At 52.8% G+C, this 20,805-nt stretch overlaps 1 protein-coding gene across 2 annotated transcripts in view; it reads right to left on the bottom strand.

Moving 5' to 3' along the window:
• Positions 1-20,805, bottom strand: part of ZNF423 (zinc finger protein 423) — a 333,820-nt gene that overhangs the window by 296,352 nt on the left and 16,663 nt on the right. The window lies entirely within an intron of this gene.

The raw sequence follows: 20,805 nt of genomic DNA, 5'->3' as shown, positions 1-20,805 counted from the left end.
TCTTTTTAAAAAAAAAATTTTTTTTTTTTTAATTCATGAGAGACACAGAGAGAGAGAGACAGAGACACAGGTCCAAAGTGGGACTCGATCCCAGGACCCCGGGATCACTCCCTGAGCCAAAGGAAGCCGCTCAACTGCTGAGCCCCCAGGTGCCCCGCACTACCACATTTCAAGGGCACAACAGCCACATGTGGCTCCTACTACAGCACAGATACAGAACATTCCCTTTATCAACAAAAGGTCTGTTTGACGGTGCTGGTCTAGACTCCAAAGAGGTATTCACAAGCTCATCAGTGTGAGTAGTTGATGACTACCATCTCTTCCACAAGACTATCCACTCCATGGGGACTGGGCCTACTATCGTGCCCAGCTCATGGTAAGCCCTAAATAAATATTTGTCGGATGGATCATGGAAGGTTGGATGGATGGATGGATGGATGGATGGATGGATGGATGGATAGATAGATAGATTTTGAGGACTCTGGAAGGGACAGGGATCCCGGCGGCCTAACCTCACTCTGGGGGACCACACCCCCATCAACTGATGAAAAGACAAAGCTTTACACTTCACACCCCCTACACACTGTCCTGCCAGAGCATGAGCCCTCCACTGGCTCCCATAGCGCCTGTCCCCAAATAGGAGCAGTTGAAGAATGTCCCCCAAATGTCAGGTAACCATGCCCTATCTGAGAGCAAGTTGCATTGGAAAAGAAAGTCAATTCTCAAATGCCTTTACTATTTTGAGTTCTTGGATACCTGGCAAATCAGAGCTGACAATCTGCCTTAATAGCTCCAGTTCTGAGTGTCTTAAAGACATTTCTTTCCAACTAAGTAACCCAAATAAATTTAGCGACTTTTTTTTATAAGGAGAAATAATTAAAGAACAGATGGTGTTGCTTACTTTGAAATTTTTGCTCTAAAATAGATTTTGTGTGCACCTTGGTTGGAGTTCAATTCCCCCCCACCCCATCCGTGTGTCAGAAAAGGAGATCGGCTCACTAATTACCTGGCTGTCTTTTCCCTACAAGATCCCAATTTAAGAATCTCGTTTCATTCTAAGAAAATTAATTCAAAATGCCAAATAATTTAAAAATGTATTAAGATTCCCTTTAGACTAAAAAGCAAAAAGGAGCTTTCATTTGCTAAAAAATCACCTTGGGTAGTCAGATTAAAGTTGAGCGCTGAAGACTTGATCCCAGAATTGAGCTTTTGGCAAAGCTATTGGTTCCATATGTCCACAGAATGTTTCATTTAAAATATATGTGCTTTTAAATTGGTCTCTGACCATTTCTGTGCCACGGTCTCTAACCGCCCCATGCATTTTCCCAAGCCTTGGAGGCTTGTTCTCCTCGGAAGCTAGACTGTTTTATTTGCATTGGAGGTAACCTATTTCCAGCATGCCAAAACCTGTTCACTTTCAAAGCCACTTTTGGAGATTTTATAGCCTGAAATGGAATAAAATTTAAATTTAATAAAATTTGAGACCTGAACCAAAAAAAAAAAAAAAAATGAACTGGTTTAAAAGCCAGCTACCCAGACGTTGAGGAAAATATTCTGAGAAAGCCCCAGAGGGAGGAGGGGGAAAAAACCAGACCATCGTTAGCCTGCCAAATGTCATTTGGGGCTGGTTTTAGAGGAGAACCAGAGCCGGGGATGCAATGCAATTATTTAAATCCAGAAAGAAAAATGTTTGCTCCGAAATTTGGCAGCAGCTGATTGCCTCCGATTCTTCTTAAACTCATTCCATGCATGGGTGGGGAAAGCTTCCAGCCCAGCAGAGCTGGATCAGATAAGGGTGTTGTCACACCTGGCCTTGCAAGTTGAAAGGTCCTGCGTTTGTTGTTGTTGTTGTTGTTGTTGTTTTATTGGATGAGCTGAGAGTTTTGCTCTAAAGCATTGTGGGGTGGCAAGCCACATTTTTCTTTAAACCACAGGTTGTACCAGGAGGAGATTTTCTCTTCCTTTGTTTCTCTCGGTCTCTGTCTTTGTCCCTGGCTGGCAGCCCCCTCTGCCCCTGCCGTGCTCACACGCTCTCACGCGCGCACGCTCTCTCTCTTTCCCCCCTCCCTCCCTCTCCCTGGCACCCGGTGTGTGAAGGCCTCGGCTGGCTGTCACTCCACTCCCTTTCTGGGCTCCACAGGCCTCAGGGTATTACAACCCCCCACTGCCCTGGGCCCTCTGCAGCCTCGAAGCTATGCTCAAAGACTGGCCACCGAGAGTCTGCTGTGACACCCACAAAAGGGCTCTGGCTCTGGAGGATGCACCAAATGCCCTCTGTGGTTTTCCATCTCCCCCAGAGATGGTTCCTAAAGGAAACCACATCAGCTGTCCTACAGTGGGCAGGAGCTGGAAAGGTGAAAGAGCCCTCCAGCAGTCCCCTGGCCAGCTCACTGATACATCAGTTACAACAAGAGCGTGGGCAGAAAACCTGGCATGTGGGGGACAGCACCCAAGACACAAAACTGTGGGTGAGTTTGGTCTGAAAGGTCACCCATTTGCCTAAGTCTCCCCTGCAAGAGTTTCTAAAGACAGGTCTGTTTGACCAGAACACTGCTCCCTCATCCTCCCTCCTGCAAATAAATGCATGTCCCACTGCAAGGCGCCCAGGTGGGTCAGAAGGGATAAGACTTGTATTGCTCTTCTAGCAACTTCCATCTCCCTGCTTCCCCTGGCCCCACCCTTCATACCCCTTCTTCTGGGGGAGATGATAATAGCACTGCCCACTGCAAGTTATAAGCAATTTGAACAGCACAGCATCCTCAAAGCATCCATGAGAGCTAAGATACTCCTGCTATCCCCATTTAGCAGAGGAGAAAACTGAGGCTGAGATTGCTTCCTTCAATGGCTTTGCCAGCTAAACAGTGTGTGACTTCTTTTAACAGATGGGTGAATGGATCCCCCATCTCTCTGCGTGGCCGTCACTGTGGACCTTCCACCAGCAAGGCTCAGCCCTGGGGTGCGGCCCAGAAGCGGGGATTGGCGGCACTGAGTCATTCCCACTCTCCCATCAGGCCACCCTGGTGACTAATGACTCTGGGCAAAGCCGAGAGGCCCGTGTGGGGGACAAGGCCTGTGACCGACCTTGAACTTCAGAGGCTCCCAGCTCTGACCAGCGTCGCTAATGGGCCCGGGGTAACCCGAGCCAGGCCTTGGATGGAAGCTCAAGGCATTAAGGCTGGCTGGCCTGCCGGCCGGCTGGCAGCACTACCTGAATAACAGCCGGACTTCTCCATTTCACGGGGCCTCTGTTCAGGGCAACCTTTTCTCATACGGCAACAAAGCCATTCCCATTTATCAAGCACGGACTAAGTGCCAGCGCTCCGCTAAGCCCTTTACACACATTATCTTGTTTAATCTTCACTACCCCACAGAAAAATGGCATTAACACTGCATTCTAGGCGAGGAGACTGAGGCTCAGAGAGGACTAGGCGGCCACCCAAGGGCACACAGCTACTGAGCTCCAAGCTGGTATCCGAACAGGCCTGTGTTCCGAACCCCAATCCCGAGCTGTCTTTGGAAAGAGATTTTGGATTGAGATTATTGGTAAATTGCTAGCTTCTTTTCATTTTAGTGCATTTTCAAATGCTCTGCAACGTTCTAAGAGGAAAAGAGGAGTTGTAACTCAATACGAAAAAAAAAAAGAAAAGGAGGAAAAACAGAAGGTCAGGGAAGAGTATTAATATCACTATGTTTGATGCGAAGACTTTACACACACACACACACACACACACACACACACCCCGTCTTAATCTGCTGTTTATTTGGAATTTTGTAATTGTCAAGAATTAAAAATCCCAAAGGCTCATTTTTCTTGTCTAGGGCTTAGGTCATCAGTTTCAAACTGGGCAGAAGGCCCCAGATACAAATTCTTCCCTATCATGAGCCCACAACGCTCTGTAGCCCCCAGCCCAACCCCACCCAGGCGTCCTCACAGCAGTCCAGGAGGTGGAGATTAGAGTCCCTCCCCAAGAGGATCCTGAGCTTCACAGGCAGTGAGGACCACGCCCGCCATCACCTAGCTTACACGTGGCAGACCAGATCAGACAGGGTTTCCAACCCAGGGCAGCCTTCCATAGCACTTCCAACCCGCTTCCAATATCGGCTCCCTCCAGTCCTCAAAGGGGTTTGCCCCCAGATGCTCCTGGGCCCAGGGAGTGCCAGGCAGAGATGCCCACATGGTGCTCTCGAATGATGGCAGAGGCTCACTGAGGTCCTGAGCCCTGGTGGGATGCCGGGGAGGCCGGAGCACCTGCTGTAAGCAGTGGGAGACCCCCTTCCCCTCTCCCAGCCTTTCCAGCACCGATCTTACATTCTCCTGCAGAACAGGAGCTTTTCTAGGGCCCCGGAGCAGAAGGAAACCCGACCCCTTGCTGTCTCTTTCTGGACCCCACAACCTGGGCAGACACCGAGCTGCCTAAGAAAGGACACTGTTCCAGGGTGCCCTGTGGCACAGGCCTGAGAATCTGCCAGGCTGGCACCCTCACCCACTAGCAGCTGCCCTTCTCCCAGAAGGGAAAGAAACTCGTGGGCGGGTTTTTAAGGCTCGAAATAAAGTTTAAATATTACGTGGAAATTACTAAACAAATCAAATCACTGTTAAGTGGATGTCATGGGCTTCCTCTAGACAATACGTTTAATGAAGATTATTGTCCTCCTGGTTATAGTTTGAGATTTGCATTTTATTATCAGAGAACCACTTATGCATTACTCCAGGATTTTCATTAGGTAAATAAATTTTTATGTGGATTTCATTATATTCCCTTGGCTGAGATCCTGATCACTTAACAGCAAGAATGCTGCTTCGACATCCTGTGTGTCAATCAGGATGTAACAGTTTCCTCCGGTTGTTGAAAAGTACTTTTTAAAAAATCTGGAGTTGATGGCAAAAGGAAGAGGGACCTGGTCAGAACTCAGGGTAGAGTCTGTGTCCAGTGCTTTCCCTGAAAAAGACACCCACAACTGAAAAAGGAATCTCCTGCTTAAAAAAGATGTATGTCGTTACCTATATATACGATCTGTATATAAAACTTATATGAAGATGCTTTATATATAAAACTTATAGGTCACGTATAAATTTCTTTTCCCCCTGGTGTTTTCTCCACCCTGCTTTGGCCATTCCAACACAAACTGATGCAATCGCCCTGGGAATAACAGGGCTGAGGTGTAGGCCAGTCCTGGAAATAAAAAAAAAAAGTTGAAAGAAATAGGAAGAAGCAGGAAGGAAGACGGTGGGGGTAGATGTTCCTGGAACCATAACTATCAGCCGGAAAAAAAAAAATCTTTTCTAAGAAGTCTAATATGAAGCAATTAAGCTAATTGGAGTCTAGATTGTACCGGGTGCCTCCGGAAACTTGCGACCAGGGGAATCTCCTTGCTGGAAAAAAATCACACCTCAATATGAATGAGTGAGGGAGTGAATGAATGAATGAAGCAGCTAAAAGCAGACCCAGACATCCAGATCTAACCCGGGAGGCCCTATAAGACACAGGTGGCTCCACGTGTCCCTGTTCTAAGGCCCGAGAAGGTTTCAGAAGAATTTGCTTATAATAAAGCCTCCTGGTTATTAAAATGGGTTGCCACGGGCCAGGGACTGGGCCCAGCTCTATGTGCATCTGGCATCCACCTCTGCTCCACCCAGCCCAGAGGACCAACAGAGAACCTCCTTTCCAGAGAGCACATCATCGGAGAGACAGACACCTCGAAACAGCCCAGGGAAGAACATCAGCGGGGGCCACACAAGCCACTGAAGGAAGGGGGCAAGGGAGTCTCATTGTCAGGACAAGGCACCACATGCCTTCGCGTGGGTCTCCATGAGGCCAGCCTGCAGCTTTTTCAACCTTAACTCTCATAAAATACTGAGGCTCCAGTTCTGTCCTGGATCATCTGCATGATTTGGGGAAAACCAATCACCTCCCTGATTGCCCATCAGTGATAACAATGGTACTGGCTTCATGGAGTTGAGTGAGATGAAAAGAAAATTGACACAGAATGGGAGAAAATATTTGCAAACCACAGATCCAGAATATTTCAAGAACTCCTACAACTCAACAGCCCAAAAAACAAACCATCCAATTAAAAAACAGGCAAAAGGGGGCACCTGGGTGGCTCATTTGATTAAGCATCTGCCTCTTGATTTCAGCTCAGGCCATGATCTTAGGGTTGTGAGATCCAGCCTCACATGGGGCTCCACGCTCAGCAAGGAGTCTGCTTCTCTCTCTCTCTCTCTCTCTCTCTCTCTCTCTTTGTGTGTGTGTCTGTCTCTCTTCCTCTGCCCAACCCCCCTGCTTGTGCGCTTGTGCTGTCTCTCTCAAATAAATATATAAATCTTTGAAAAATAAAAATAAATAAATTTTAAAATAAAAATGGGCAAAGGACTTGAATAGACATCTCTTCAGAGAAGATAGACACATGGCTGATACATACACAAAATGATGCTCAACATCACCAATTATTAGGGAAACACAAACCAAAATCACAGTGTTATCACCTCACACCCATTAGGATGGCTACTATCACAGAAAACCAGAAAACAAATGTTCATGAGGATGAGGAAAAACCGGAAGCCTTGCGAGCCCTCAATGGGAATGTAAAACAGAGCAGCCACTATGGAAAATTGTATGACACTTGCTCAAAAACTTAGAAGTAGAATTGCCATGTGATCCAACAATTCAACTTCTGAGCATAAATCAAAGGAATTGAAAGCAGGGTCCTAAAGAGACATTCGTACCCCCATGTTCACAGCAGCATGATTCTCAAAACAGCCAAGAAATGGGAACACCCCAAGTGTGTACTGACAGATGAGGGGATAAAAGAATGTGATGTGTACCTATAACGACATATCCTGCAGCCTTAAGAAGGAAGGGAATTCTGATGCCTGCTACTACGAGCATCAACCTTGAAAACGTGATGCTAAGTGACACCAGCGAGTCACCAAAAGACAAATACTATGTGTTGCTCTTACATGAAGTACTTAGGGTACCAACTCCATAGAGTTAGAGAGTAGAATGGTGGCTGCCTGGGGCTGGAAAGAGGAGGGAATGAGGAGCTAGTGTGGAAGGGGGACAGAGTCTTAGTTTTATAAGATGAAGAAGAGTTCTGGAAACGGCCGGTGGTGAGAGCTGCACAGCAGTGTGAATGTACTTAATGCCACCTCGCTGCGTCCTTTAAAATGGCTAAGACAGTAAATTTTTGGGCACCTGGGTGGCTCAGTTGGTTAAGCGTCTGCCTTCTGTTCAGGTTGTGATCCTGGGGTCCAGGGATCGAGCCCCCACATAAGGCTCCTCGCTCAGCAGGGAGTCTGCTTCTCCCTCTCCCTTTGCCCCTCCCCTTGCTTGTGTTCTGTCAAATAAATAAATAAAATATTTATATTTATATATGTATATATGTCTTATATATATAAGACATTACATTTGGGTGTATTTAATGGCAGTTAAAAAAATGGGGCAAGGGAGGGTGGGGAGCACCTGGAAGGCACAATCGGTTAAGCATCAGGCACCTAATTTGGGCTTAGGTCATGAGCTCAGTATTGTAAGATCGAGCCCCATGTCAGGCTCTGTGCTAGGCATGGAGCCTGCTTAACACTCTCTCTGTGCACCCCCCACCCCCCACCCACCTGCTCTCTCTCTAAAAAGGAAGAGGAGGAGCAGGAGGAGGAGAAAAAACATGGGGGAAAGTGAGAGAATTGAATGAAGACCCCTTCCATCCAGCTCCTGGATGCAGTAAGGATCCACACTGGCCGGTAGCACCGAGCGTCGTCTGCACAAAACCATTAGCCCTCCAGCGGCTCCTGTTTCAACAGGCTTTTCAGCTGTCAACATCTTTCCAAAACTACCAGCACTCCAATTTCAAGTTTTTGAAGAGCACAACAAAAACCTCCTTACTCTTCAATCCTAAAACCAATCACCTGTCCTACCCAAGCAGAGGCTCAGCTCAGTGTCTCTCGGCACCCTTCACAAAGACCAGCAAGAAAGGGAGCGCAAGGGACAGGATAAAGGAGGGTGCCTGAAGGGAGGGTCCCCCAAGTACAGCAGCAGTCCTCCTCCGGGTGGGGGAGGGACACTGGGGTTTTTCTTCTCTATATTTTTGTGTTTCATTCTCATCTTCTACAACTGAGCGAGCGTTACAAAGTATTCAAGGCGTTTTCATTCTGTGAAGTAAATGTAATAAAAAAAGAGAACGGCCGGGCAGCTCAGAAGCCTCTTCTTGCATAAAATAGAAGGCTTGATTACACTCCCCTGCCTGCCAGCCAGCTCTCTGGTGTCAGCACTCACCCCTCTCCATCACCTCTCAGCCCCCAGGCTCACGGGCCTCCTGGCCTTCCTCAGACACACATCCCCCTCCGCATACTCTGCTGCTCTGGGCCTTTGCACGTGCTGTTCTGCTGCCTGGAGAGTCACATCACCCCCTTCACATCTGCACTCCAAGTCACTTCCTCCGTGAGTCCTTCCCTGACCAAACCTGCCCAGCCTGGCCCTCCTTTACCATGGACCTTGGCCCTGACCATGAGCACCACACACGGGTTACCCGATTGGACGGAGGAAGGAAGGTTAGCTTTAAATCATTCTTACCCACTTAGTAAAGCGGCCCCAAGACTCGCTCCTGACCACACTTTCTAGTAACCCCAGCACAAAGTGCTGATAGGACTTGACAGAAATACGTTGATTCTTTCCTAATTCAGACTGCTCACTAATTCCGAGTGGCCTCCTGCCCACGGACATTAACAAGAACACCATGCGATGGCCCATCTCCAGGGTCCTGACCCCGCATTCCAAGTCTGGGGCATTTTTCTTGAAGAGCATTTATCACTCAATCAAGCCACCCACCCTGCCAGCGCTCTGGTGAGCGCCACTTACAAGAGGCTCGGCCATCGCTGCTTAAAATCTCACTTGTCCTCAGTATCTCCTGTTTATCTTGGGAACAGTCTACATGAATAGTCCGTTTGTTGGAAGAACATAATATTTTCCTTGGCTTTTAGGCAACAGTCTGGCAAATGAGCTTTCCCCATGTAACTTTCTGATGGCTTTATGCGAGCAGTTAATTAGAATTATACAGACATGTTTATAGAAGTTTAAATGAAGCATAGTTCGAGTTTGGGAAAATATATATAATTACTCACACCGACACTTCCCACTGAAAGAGAAAAAGCAACACAAGCAAGAACACTCAAAGCAACAGCAGGCACTAGGAAAGCTTCCACCAGCTTCAATGGCTCCACTTTGGGGACCTTGGGGAGCCTGAGCCCTGGTGGGGAACCCACAACCCCACCACCTAACACTTTGCTCATTAGGCTCATACCGCAGCCAACGCACTCCCGAAAGGGTCCCCGGGGTGGGCGCCAAGCACCAGGCCGGGCCCGCGTGAACCCGCGTACACACGCCGTGGTCCTGCCTGCACACACAGCGCCAGGCCGCAACCTGCTGCACAACCAGCTATGGAGAAGAGGTCCGGAGCCCCAGGGAGGTGCCTTCTCTACCCCGAGGGAGAGGCCCCCAGCCTTCAAAACCGAGCGAGGCTTCTGGCAGCCTGCAGACCCAAATTGGGGAGCGCTTGGTGGCAGGCTCCCTTAATGGGGCTCCACCGGCCTTCCAGCTGGTTCCCCACGCCCTCTGTGACCCTGCTCTGCCTCGACGCTGCCCAACCTGGCCTGGCCCTTTCGTCTCCCCATTCCGCTCCCATGCTGACATGTAGCAACGTCCACTGGATGTGGGGTTTCCCAGAATCCACTTCATCTGACCCCTGCAAGTAGTCAGTCTGACTTTTCTGTTCAAGGATTTCTTCAAAATTATTCAGATCTCCTGTCTTTATTTTTTTAAGATTTTAGTTATTTATTTATTCATGAGAGACACAGAGAGAGGCAGAGACATAGGCAGAGAGAGAAGCATGCTCCCTGCGGGGAGCCCTGATCAAAACTCAGTCCCAGGACCCCGGGATCATGCCCTGAGCCGAAGGCAGACCCTCAACCACTGAGCCCCACAGGTGTCCCAGATCCCTTGTCTTTCAACTTAGAAGAGCCACAGCCAACTCTCTTCACCTTCGTGTTGTCGAGAACAACCAGCTGGCTCCCACTCGAGACTGAGCATTTGGCATTCTCACCAAGAAGTGCATGGGGTTCCCAGAAGTGGGATGGGCCCCACACCCCTGACGTGGGCTAACCCCACTGTCCCACGGGCTGAGGGAGTCTCCAGCAGTGGACAGGAGCTTCCCTCAGGGCAAAGTGACCCGAACCGTGTAGGCGAGGATCAGGTCCAGATGTGCGGGCAGGCATTGGTGTTGCCCACTGGCTTGGGCCAGACAGGTGGCCCCCACGGCTCCAGTCCTCAGCCCACCCACTACAGGCCCCCCACTGCATGCCGACCTCCAGAGGTGGCTTCTTCCTCAGAACCAGCCCTTGGTGAAGCCACTGCCCGCAATCTGGTCGCTGTAAAGAGAAAACCGGTCCATCAGCTCATGGAGATGTCCATCTCTCTTCTTCCTCGAAGAGCAAGGAACACAGAAAGGCATGTGGATCTCCAGGGGAGAGGCAGACAGAGCAGAGGAGGTAGAAGAAAGGGAAAGGAATTCAGAAGGGTCCTTCACTCGGTACATATTCACTAAATGCTCACTCCACACAACGTGCTTTCTGAACAACCCCCCACCTCTCCTGCCCCCCACCCGGCCTTCCTCCTGAAGCCTATGACACAGGCGTGGACAAGTCAAACCCAGTCCCTGTCCAAATAGAGATGAGAAGCAGGGCAGAAGGGAGACTGTAAGTGATCAAACGCATAAATCCCCACCAAGAATAACTAACGTGACATAAAAAAAGAAAGACTAGCAGTAGTGGGCTCACTTTAGGGGAAAGGCAGTCAGGAAAGGTGATGCTGGACCTAAGTCCAGAAAGACACAAGGGACCAGCCACACTAGGAAGAGGGGTGGGGGGGAGTAATTCAGTCAGAGGTAAGGATGTACAAAGAAACGGGGTAGTCCTAGAACATGAGGTGAGCAGAACGGGGACTGGAGAGATTAGGGTGTGGGAAGTGGCCATATGAAATGAAGGAAGTGTCCCAGGACCTTGCCTAGAAAGAGACACAGCCCTCCTAAGGCTGCCTGTCCCCCACACAGCACTGATAGCTCCCCAGCAGCCTTTCCACCCATTCTTTCTTGTTCACCCCCTTTAAATCATGTTCGGATATCCCCAGAAGCCACTAAATGCAAGGAAAGCTGGGGTTCTCTAGAGCCTCAAGGGTGATGCTCCATACCTGGCCTAGGATGTGCAGGGGATGCCATTCTCCCAGTGAGACACAAGGAAGGGACTGCAGAGCCATTTAAAGAAGCTATACTTAAAAATAAATAAATAAAAATAAATAAAGAAGCTATACTTCCTCTCTAGAGACAGGCCTGAGTAAAGGAGCTTCTCTCTCCTGGCCTTTGGACAAAGACATGGCAGGAAACTAAGGGGGTGACATCTGTGACACCACAATAGCCATTTCTTCACCACGAGGAGACATATCTGAGGTTAAGAGCCAACGTGTTGAGCAGGACAGAGCATAAAGATGGAAGACCCCTGCTGACAATGCTGACTATTCCACCAAAAACACTCTGTAGCCACATGCCCTCCAGACTTCTCATCCTATAAGATGATACATCCCCCTGTGCTGGAGCTGCTCTCAACCCGGACTGAACCTTGGTCTTGCGGCCCAAAGCATCCCAACTCATACGATCCCTTGTCAGCCAGCCAGTTCTATCAAAACCGAATGTCTGGCCTGGCTGCTTGCTCTTCCACTTTCCAGAAGAACTTTTAGGTTTCTCTGTGCCACTCCCTGCCAAGAGAGGTCCCAACCAGTCACAGATGCAATCCTCTCCCCAGGGGGATTTCACAACTTCAGGATCCTGGGGGAAATCCAGTCCTGAGCAATCAGAGGGTCAAAATACAGATCACAAAGATTAGAGGGAGAGAAAGGGAGAAAAAGTTACTTTTAATGACACCATCCAGTAATAAAGAGCTGAAGAAACCTCAAAATGCCTGAGTCCACATTCCTGCTCTAATGAGTAGAGGTCAGAGGCCACAGTGAACTCTTTCTTTGCTCATTTTATCTTAGTAATAACCCTAGGAGGTGGGAACGGTTTCCCCAGTTAAAGTTGGAGAAACTAAAAGCAAATACAGTCACAGTTAGGAGGACTGGGAATCAGAGCCAGGAGGCCTGAGTTCAAATTCCAACTCCTCCATTCAACTGCTGTGTGATCTGGGGCCTCAGAGCCTCAGGTTCCTCATCTGTAAAATGGGGACAACATACCACCACTTAGAGGTGTTGTGAGGATAATGGAAGACCATAATATGAATGGCACTGAGCCCTGTGTGTGGATTCCACCCAGGGCTGCCCATGGTAAAGGCCTGGTGGAGCAGAGGGATCTACCTTCCAACGGGGCGTCCAGGGCACCCAGGCTCCAGGGCAGAGCTACGCAGAGAAAACAAGTTGCCAACATTAGCCAGTTTCATCCACTTGCTTTGTGGCTTCTGACTTTTCCTCCTACAAAGTGGAGACTCCAGAAAAGCTATCAATTATCTGAGGGCTCTGGCTGCCAAGGTCAGGTTGACTAGGGTGTGGGGCAGGCCCAGATCCAGCCAGAACCTTCCATCCAACCATTCCCTTTATGGACAGGTATCACTCCGGGCCCCCTGAAGACGAGAAGGTTTTTAATGTGTCAGGATTGGCTACAAAGTCATTCTGGCCAAGCCTGCTGACCAGGCCAGGAGACGCCACTTGCGTCTAAAAAATAGTCTGAGATCATGAAACGCCTGTCTTCTGGGGGCAGTAGGCTCTAAAGGGAGCCGCTAAGGAGGCCAGGAATGTTCTGAGCAAAGCCAAGCTCCTGGGAATAAGGGTGTGACCTCCCGAAATGACTCCTTTTCCAGATCCCTGCCCTTGGCCAATATGGACGTCAGGAGGCCTGGAACCCGCAGCCCCTGGGGCAGAGCCACTGGGCCCAGGGGAAGCTCCTCAAATAGGCCGGGCCGGAGCATACATCTCCTAAGAGATCAGAGCAGGGCACCGAGAGCACTTCCCAGCAAATCACCGCCTCCAGCCCGCGGACCCTGGCTGAGTGGGACCCATTGCAACCAGGATCCCAGGTCTTCCTGGGCCAGGCAGGCACACACGAGTGACCTCTGCCCACACCCACAGGAGCGGCCTCCACCCCCACGGCCAGCATCGCTGCCAGGCAAGACCACGGGCCTAGCAACCCCAGCTCTGTCCATTTGTTAAGAGACATAAGCAAGAAATCCGGATGAGTTTTTCTGTGAAATCTCCAGAATTTTAAATGTTGGTTTGTTTCTTTAAAGCACAGCACAACCCAATCAAAACATATCTGTGGGCAATCCTGGGCCTCAGGCCACCCGTATGCAACCTTAATCCAAAAGGATGGAAGAGCAACATAAAGGGGTAGAAGCTCAGGTCTGCAGCTTTCCCCACCCCACTCCCGGCGGCTGACCCCCCCCCCCATACTTCCACCCCCTTCCCTGGGACCCCCTTGCCAGCCCCTGATTGCAACAGGGTTCACATGTGTAGGAGTGGTTTATCGGCCTCCAAAAGCTCCACCCAACAGGCCATACCCTCACCCAGGACTCGCCCAGGACTCGCCCAGGACTCGGGAAACACCTCTCTCCACCAAGAAAACCCTCAGCACTTGGCTCTTCCAGGAGGCTGAGTTTCCTCCCCAAACAGGATGGATTTCATGGATTTCCATGTAGAGAGGAAAGGTCTGCACATGCGCCCTGGGGCCCCAGACCCTGGTATTTATACAGTTTCAAAACTGCAAGCGATTATTTTGTTTCATAAGAACAATCGCTATGCAAATGAAACCTCCAGCTAATACAAACAGGGCTGTTAAATTCACTTGCCAATGTTTATGAAAAGAAATTCGGCCTGGCCCTGACCAAGCCGCTAAGAAAATGTTTAATCACAAGATACATTTGAGTAAGGAAATTAAGCAAATAAGAAAAGATGCCCTGACTTGGCTCCCTGAGCCCCCCACTACCTCCCACCCCTCCTTTATTCAGCAAGACAATGATGGTGAAATGAAAAGGCTCCCAGGGGATGGGCAGATGTTGAGCCTCAAGGAGGAAAAGCCAGAGAACGCAGAGATGAGGCTCCCAAATTCGAGGAGCCCCCTCCTGGGTCCACCCTCATTTTTTACCTTTGATTTCTGGTGGGGCTGTGGGAAGGGAGGAGGGAGAGAATGTGCAAGGGATTCAGCAGAGCTGGCCCAAGGGTGCACAGAAAGTCCCCACTGACTCCAGGCACCTGCAGTTGGCAGCACTGGAAGCCAGGACACATCCTGTCCTGGGAGCGGTGCTCACGCATGTGGCCAGGCCCTGGACCACAGGCCTAGGGTTCAGGATGAGGCCTCGGCTTCTTGCAGCCTGTTGCGGGGCAGGGGGCCAGCTTGGGGAGCCAGGCAACACCAATGCAGGACAGAGTGACTGGGACTGGGGGGCCAGATCCCTGGGGGAGGCTCTCAAGTCCTGAGAGGGCCAAGCAGTAGCCCCAGAGCAGTAAACAGCCCCAGTATCAGGAGGAATTCTAGAATGTTAGAGCCAAAGAAACACTCCTGTCATCAGGCTTGCTTGGGCTCCAAGCACTGCGGTTCCACCACGTGGAGCCCAGCCCATGTGACCTCAAACTACTGCTGTTCCCTTTCTGTGCCTCAGTTGCCTCTTCTTTAAAATGGGGATAAGGAAAGCATGCCTTACAACACTGCGGTGTCACACCATGGGATCACACATGTAAAATGTTTAGCCAAGTCCCCAGAACTTAGTAAATGCTCAATAAAGGGTAGGCATCAGGCCCAAATCCCTTATTGCCCAGAAAGGGCTGCTGGCTTTCCCTCAGTCACACAGATGAACTACAGGCTCAGACCCGGACCCCAACTCCAGGCTCTCCAGCAGATTTAGGGGAAGAACGGGTGGAGGCTGGGCTTGGCTTTGCAGAGGCCCCTCTGGGAAGTGCACTCGGCAAGGAGGCAGGAGGGGATGGTGGTAGGAGGGACCTCTGGAGCCCAGGCTCCCTGGGGCTGGGGGAAACCGGAGCCTGGCCCTGGCAGGGCCTCCCAGGGGCCCAGGCAGGGGCAGCTGTCCAGATCTGTCTGTCCATGGAGGGGGCAGGGAGGCTGCCACTCGGAGCACGCCGTGTGCCAGTCCCTGGGGCCAGGCCGGCTCAGCCTGCTGGCTCCATCCAGAGCCAGCCCCAAGGGATGCTGGGGGAGGCAGCCAGGATCAGAGCCGCTGGCTGCGCACTCCCCTCCCCCAGCAACAGGGGACTAAAGTGGGTCAAGGAGGAAGGAGGGGGCCCAGGAGGGCTGGGGGAGGGGCCCGAGGAGCTCAGAAGGCACCCAGAGGGAGGGGACCAGGGGAGGATGCATGGAAAAGCAAAACCATGTGTGCAGTGGCCTTAGGGGGCCAGGGCCGAGAAGTGCAGAGGCTGCCGAAGACTTGGGGGTTCTCAGAATCACCTCAGAATTAACTGCAGGGGGGACGTCCGCCCTGGCTCCTGCCCCTAGGGAGCTGGTCCTTCTCTTTCTCCTCCCTCCTCCCTGGCCTTGGGGGCTCCGTTTCCCCCAACACCTCAGCCTCTTCCAGAGCCCCACACCCAACAGCCCCCAGCCAAGGGTCTGTGAGGATCTCTGTCAGCTTTGGCCTTCAGCTCAGACCTGGAGGTGGGCCCAGCAGGGAGGTGTGGTCCGAGGAGGGTGGGGAGAAGCGGTAGAGCCGACCCCATCCTGGGATTAAGCTCAGCATAACCTTGGCAATGCCAGGCCCAGTCAGGCCCCAGTCACCAGGGAGAGGAGAGTGAGCCCACGTCCCCCCAGGGGTGTCCTTGGGGAACCTGGTGTGAAATGAAAGGAAAAGAGGCAGGAAATGCCAAACAAGGCTGTCCCCCTGCCAGGAGGGGAAGCCAGGCCCCAGACCCCTCGGGGGTAGAGGCTGGGGGCCAGAGTTCAGCCTAAGGAGACGTGGACTGTGGACTGGCCTCCACCCCTGGCTGGCCCTGGCCCAATTATCAGCTTCTCTCCCAGCTCCCCCACCCTGCATGGCCCAAAAAAAAAAAAAAAAAAAAAAGAAGAAGGAAACAACCACCCAGGCAACTCGATATGGTCCAGAAACCTCCAGGGTCCCTGGGTTCCAGGAAGCGGGCACAGGAGGGGGTGGAGGGCAGAGAAGGCAGAGGGTCGGTGCCCAGGGAGAGGGATGAGGGAGGGAGGTGAGGAGGAGCCGCTGCTCCCTGGCCTCTCAGCCGGGGTGGGATGAGCACCAGTTGAGGGGCAGCCCAGAAACCTAGCCCAGGGGAGGCGGCACCCCTGCTTTGAAACTCAAGCTCAGGGGGAAATGTTGAGGGGGGAGAAGCTGCAGGCTCAGAGGCCTGAGGGTGGGGAGGATGGGGCCCTTTAAATCTGTGAGTCCCTTAGAAAGGCCACCTACCCCCAACCAGTACATCCAAGATTTCTGGGCTGAGCCAGCTGGACTTTTGGGGCCTGGTTGGGGGTGGGGGCACAGGAGAAGGGAGGACTCCCAACCTAAATGCAGAAAGCACTTCCCCTTGCAACCTAGCAGAAGAGAGGGGCCGGCCAGGCTGGGTGTGCAGTTCCCAAGAAACAAGGAAGCAAGTACAGTCCTGTCCACTGCCCACCCCAAATGTTCCGAGGGCCTGGCCTCATCCTCCCACCCCCCCCCCACCTGTCCAAGCTGCTTCTCCCCAATGTGAACTTGAGGAGCAGGCCCAGGCAGACAGGAAGGGGGAAGGGTCAGGGGCTGTGAACTTGGCCACCAGCTGGGTCCTCAGGGGGAACGTGGTGTTACCAGCCTCCGAGCTCCTAACTGTTTATGGGTCTGTCTCCCAGCCCTGCGTGGGCTCCTGGGGGAGGGGAGGCCTGCTCATTCACCAGGAATGGAGAAGGTGGCTCTGGGAGTGACTCAGGCAGGCACCGCAGTGTCAGGCAGCCCGGCTGTGACATGTGACTTTGGATCACAGGCTGACACTCAAAAGTTTCCTCACCTGCTGGGTGGCAACCGTAATGGTACCACCCTCAGAGGGCTGTTGAGGGGATTCATGAGAAATCATGTAGAAAGGGGATTACTGGGTGGCTCAGTGGTTTAGCGACTGCCTTCGGCCCAGGGCGTGATCCTGGAGTCCCGGGATCGAGTACCACGTCGGGCTCCCTGCATGGAGCCTGCTTCCCCTCTGCCTGTGTCTCTGCCTCTCTCTCTCTGTGTCTCTCATGAATAAATAAATAAAATCTTTAAAAAAAAAAAAAAAAAAAGAAAGAAAGAAATCATGTAGAAAGCATTCAGCACACAGTCAGCTCAGTAACAAATATCAGGAAATGCCCTTACTCCTTCTCCCTATGTCTGTGGCCCAAGCCACACCTGTCTCCCCAGAGAAGAGCAAACTTGGAAGTCTCCTAACAAAACGAAGGCAAGATATGATGCACAGAGGTGGCTGCGGACAGGCCCCACCCCATTCGTCTGAGTGGGGAACCACGCTCAAACTCAGAACCCATGACAGGCCTTGCGCAGCTCAAGAGCCTATGCAATGGGTAGTTTGTGGCAATGAAGACGGGATTCAGAATAAAGTCCACTCCGATACCCAATTCACAGTGAACTCTAGATAGAGTGGGCCCAGAGGGGCAATGATTTTCCCACTGTCCAGGCTGAAGGTGGTGGGAATTAAGGCAGCTCCGAGCCCTGGGTGACAACGGACATCTGCATCTCCTCTCCACCCCCAACCCTAACATTGTGCAGAGTGGGCACCAGGCTCCAGTGAGCTAGGGCCTGGGGGTTAAGACCTCTATGTCCCTGAAAAGAAGCAGCCTGGCCGATCGATGGCTGGACACAGGCTGTGCCCTGTGCTCAGGGCAAGGCTGTGGGTCTGGATGTCCCTTTCTCCTCCGGCAAATTAGCAAGCGCCCCCTCCAACCTACTGCCTGGGTCCTTGGAGGTGTCTGTGGAACCATACGATACTCGGGGGTCATGGAAATTTCAGGAGTCTTTATGCTTGAGTCATGGGGGCCCATCCTGGAGATTCTCTAGAAGGGACCAGCAGGCCACACCAAGCCGAACAAACTCCTTCTTCACCTGTGTTCCAGTCCTTCCAGAAAAGCCCACTGCACTTGTCCCTGCCTCTCCAGGCACACATAGTCTAAATTCCCCGATTCTGTGCCCTCAGGTCCTCACAGACTGCGACCATGGCCTTCTCTGTCCTCCCCCCACAGGGCCAGGCCCAAGGCAGGGGGTGGCAACCCTGGGAATGAGTTCAGAGCCAAAGGGCACCACCGTCTGCAGCTCCCTCTCATCCTCCCGGGCTAGCTGACACTTCATGTCCTCTGAAATGCCCTCCTAAGGACCAGCGCTGCCCAAGGCTGACAAGCCACAGCGAGTTCTCCTGAAAAATGACGTATTGGTGTCAATCTTCCCACTTGGTCGTCATTCTCGCTACCCTGCCCCCAACTAAACCATAAGCTCCCTGAAGGCAGGGACCTGGCCCTATTCACTCCTCACTGTGCACCCAGCTAGAGGAGCAGTCCTAGCACAGACCAGAAGTGTGCATCCAGGGAATGAATGAAGTCAGAAGTACCCACCTCCTCAGTGAAGGAGCGAATTTTAAGTGGCAAACACAAAATCATTATTCACATCTGTTTGCCAATCTTCTGCCTGTAATTTCTTGAACATAAATGCACTCAAAATTGCAGTCCGGAGCTCATACACCCCTTCCACGCACGCCTGGGCGGCGTGTAGCCAGAGTATCTGCGTTCAAGTCTCGTCTAGTCCTAGCTGTGGGACACTGGGCATTTAATCTGCCACCCTGTGCCTCAGTTTCCTCCTCTGAAACCCGGGATAATCACAGTACCTACCTCAGAGGGATGCTGGGCCGCGCAGATGAACTTAGTGTGATCAGAGGCCATCAGTGACACTTATCTTTTATTATTAGACACTCATGGAGGGCCCAAGCGGCCCACCGCCGCCCCGCAGCCCCGCCCCGGTCCCCCGAGGGCCCCCCAGGGGCACATCTGGCCAGCGGAGCCCCGCAGCCCACCCACGGGCGGCCGCCAGCTGCGGGCCAGGCGCCGCGCCCCGCCCCCCCCCGCCCCGGGCCGGGACCCCGGAGTCCTGGGGGCGCCGGCTGGGCCCCGGGCTCGGAGGGGCGGCGGCGGCGGCGGCGGCCCGCGGTGCAGAACAAGCCCGGGCCCCCCTCGGGGCAGCGCGCGCGAGCGCCGCAGCCCGCGCCTTCCCAGCCGGTCCCCCGCCGCGGCCGCTTTGTGCCCAAACCAGGGCCTGAGTTATTGCGCCGCAGCCATGGAGCCTCCCGGGCGGGGGCCGGCCCGACGCGTTCCCAGGACCGCCGCCTCAAAGGGGTCCCGGGGCCGCCCCCGCCGGGGTCGGGGTGGGGGGAGACCCGGGCCGGGAGGGGCCGCGTTCCCAAGCTCCCGGCTCTGCGCGCAGGCCCCGCCCCCGCCCCGCCCCCGGGCCCGGCCCCGCCCCCTCCGCCCGCCCCGGCCCCGCCCCCGCCCCTCCTCCCCCACCGCTTCCCGCGGCCCTGCCCCATACCCGCTCCCCGGAGCCCAATCACCCGCGGCAGCGTCGCAGCCTGACCCCAGGAGGGCCCTAGGGGCCCCCAAGCCCCACCTCTGCTCTCCCCCATCCCACCAGCCTCAGGTCACAGCCCCGGCTTGGAAAACGGTTGGATTCTGGGCTGAGCCTCTGAGGGAATGGGTTGTGGGAGCCTCCTGGCCTCATTTTCCCATCTGGCAGATGGGGGGGTGGGAATGTGGGTCCAGTGCCAGGCACTGGGGACATGGCGGGGAGCGACACAGGCAGGGGCTCTGCTGCGTGGTGCTCAGAGCCGGCTGCCCAGGGAGGGACCATCGCTGGGCTGTCTGCCGCAAACTAGCACAAGCTCGCAGTGAGATGGTACTGCATGGTTTGGGGACGCAGGAGATTGGGATCCAGAAGCCTTGCTTGCCCCATCAAACTGACTGGCCACCCAGAGACGCCTACCTCTGAGGCCTGGACTGTGCCCTGAAAAACAAAGAAGGCTGGGCCAGTGGTGGATCCTCCCAAGGTGGGATCCAGAGACCCAGGGAAGGACCCGGATGTCCCACATGCCCCAGCCCCTTCAAAGCACCAAACACAAAGGCTTCCAGCCCCCATCTCCCCTCATGCCCGCCCCCGTCACCCTGGGCTCAAGTGTCACTTTCCAGATGGCCCTGTCTGGACAGCCTCCTCCACCCCTACCTGCCTATCCCAGGATCTGCTTTCTTTCCCAGAAATTATGTTACTCGCTTGTGTACTTGTAGATCGCATCGCACCCCCACTAGAATAAATTTTCACCTGTCCACTCTTGTGGCTTCAGCACCTTAAACAACCTGACATATAATATAATAGGTGCTCAACAACCACGTCTGAGATGAATAAGTGAATGAATGAATGAATGAATGAACAAATAATGACAGTAGCCCTTAAAGGCCTGGAAACCCTCTCTGTATTTTTTTTTTAAGATGTATTTATGATAGACATAGAGAGAGAGAGAGGCAGAGACACAGGAGGAGGAAGAAGCAGGCTCCATGCAGGAGCCTGACGTGGGACTCGATCCCAGGTCTCCAGGATCACGCCCTGGGCTGCAGGCGGCGCTAAACCACTGCACCACCAGGGCTGCCCACCCTCTCTGGATTTAGACAAGAGGATTCCAGGATTAGTAATCAAATAAGTTTGGAAACCAGAGACCATTACCATCTCTGAGTCTCACATTAGCATTTTAAAGGCTCTGAGAAGCCCTGAAA

This window comes from Canis lupus, chromosome 2 (assembly GCF_011100685.1).
Source record: "Canis lupus familiaris isolate Mischka breed German Shepherd chromosome 2, alternate assembly UU_Cfam_GSD_1.0, whole genome shotgun sequence".
Taxonomy (NCBI): Eukaryota; Metazoa; Chordata; class Mammalia; order Carnivora; family Canidae; genus Canis; species Canis lupus.
The sequence above is the reverse complement of the archived record's forward strand: the minus strand, read 5'-3'. Positions and strand labels throughout refer to the sequence as shown.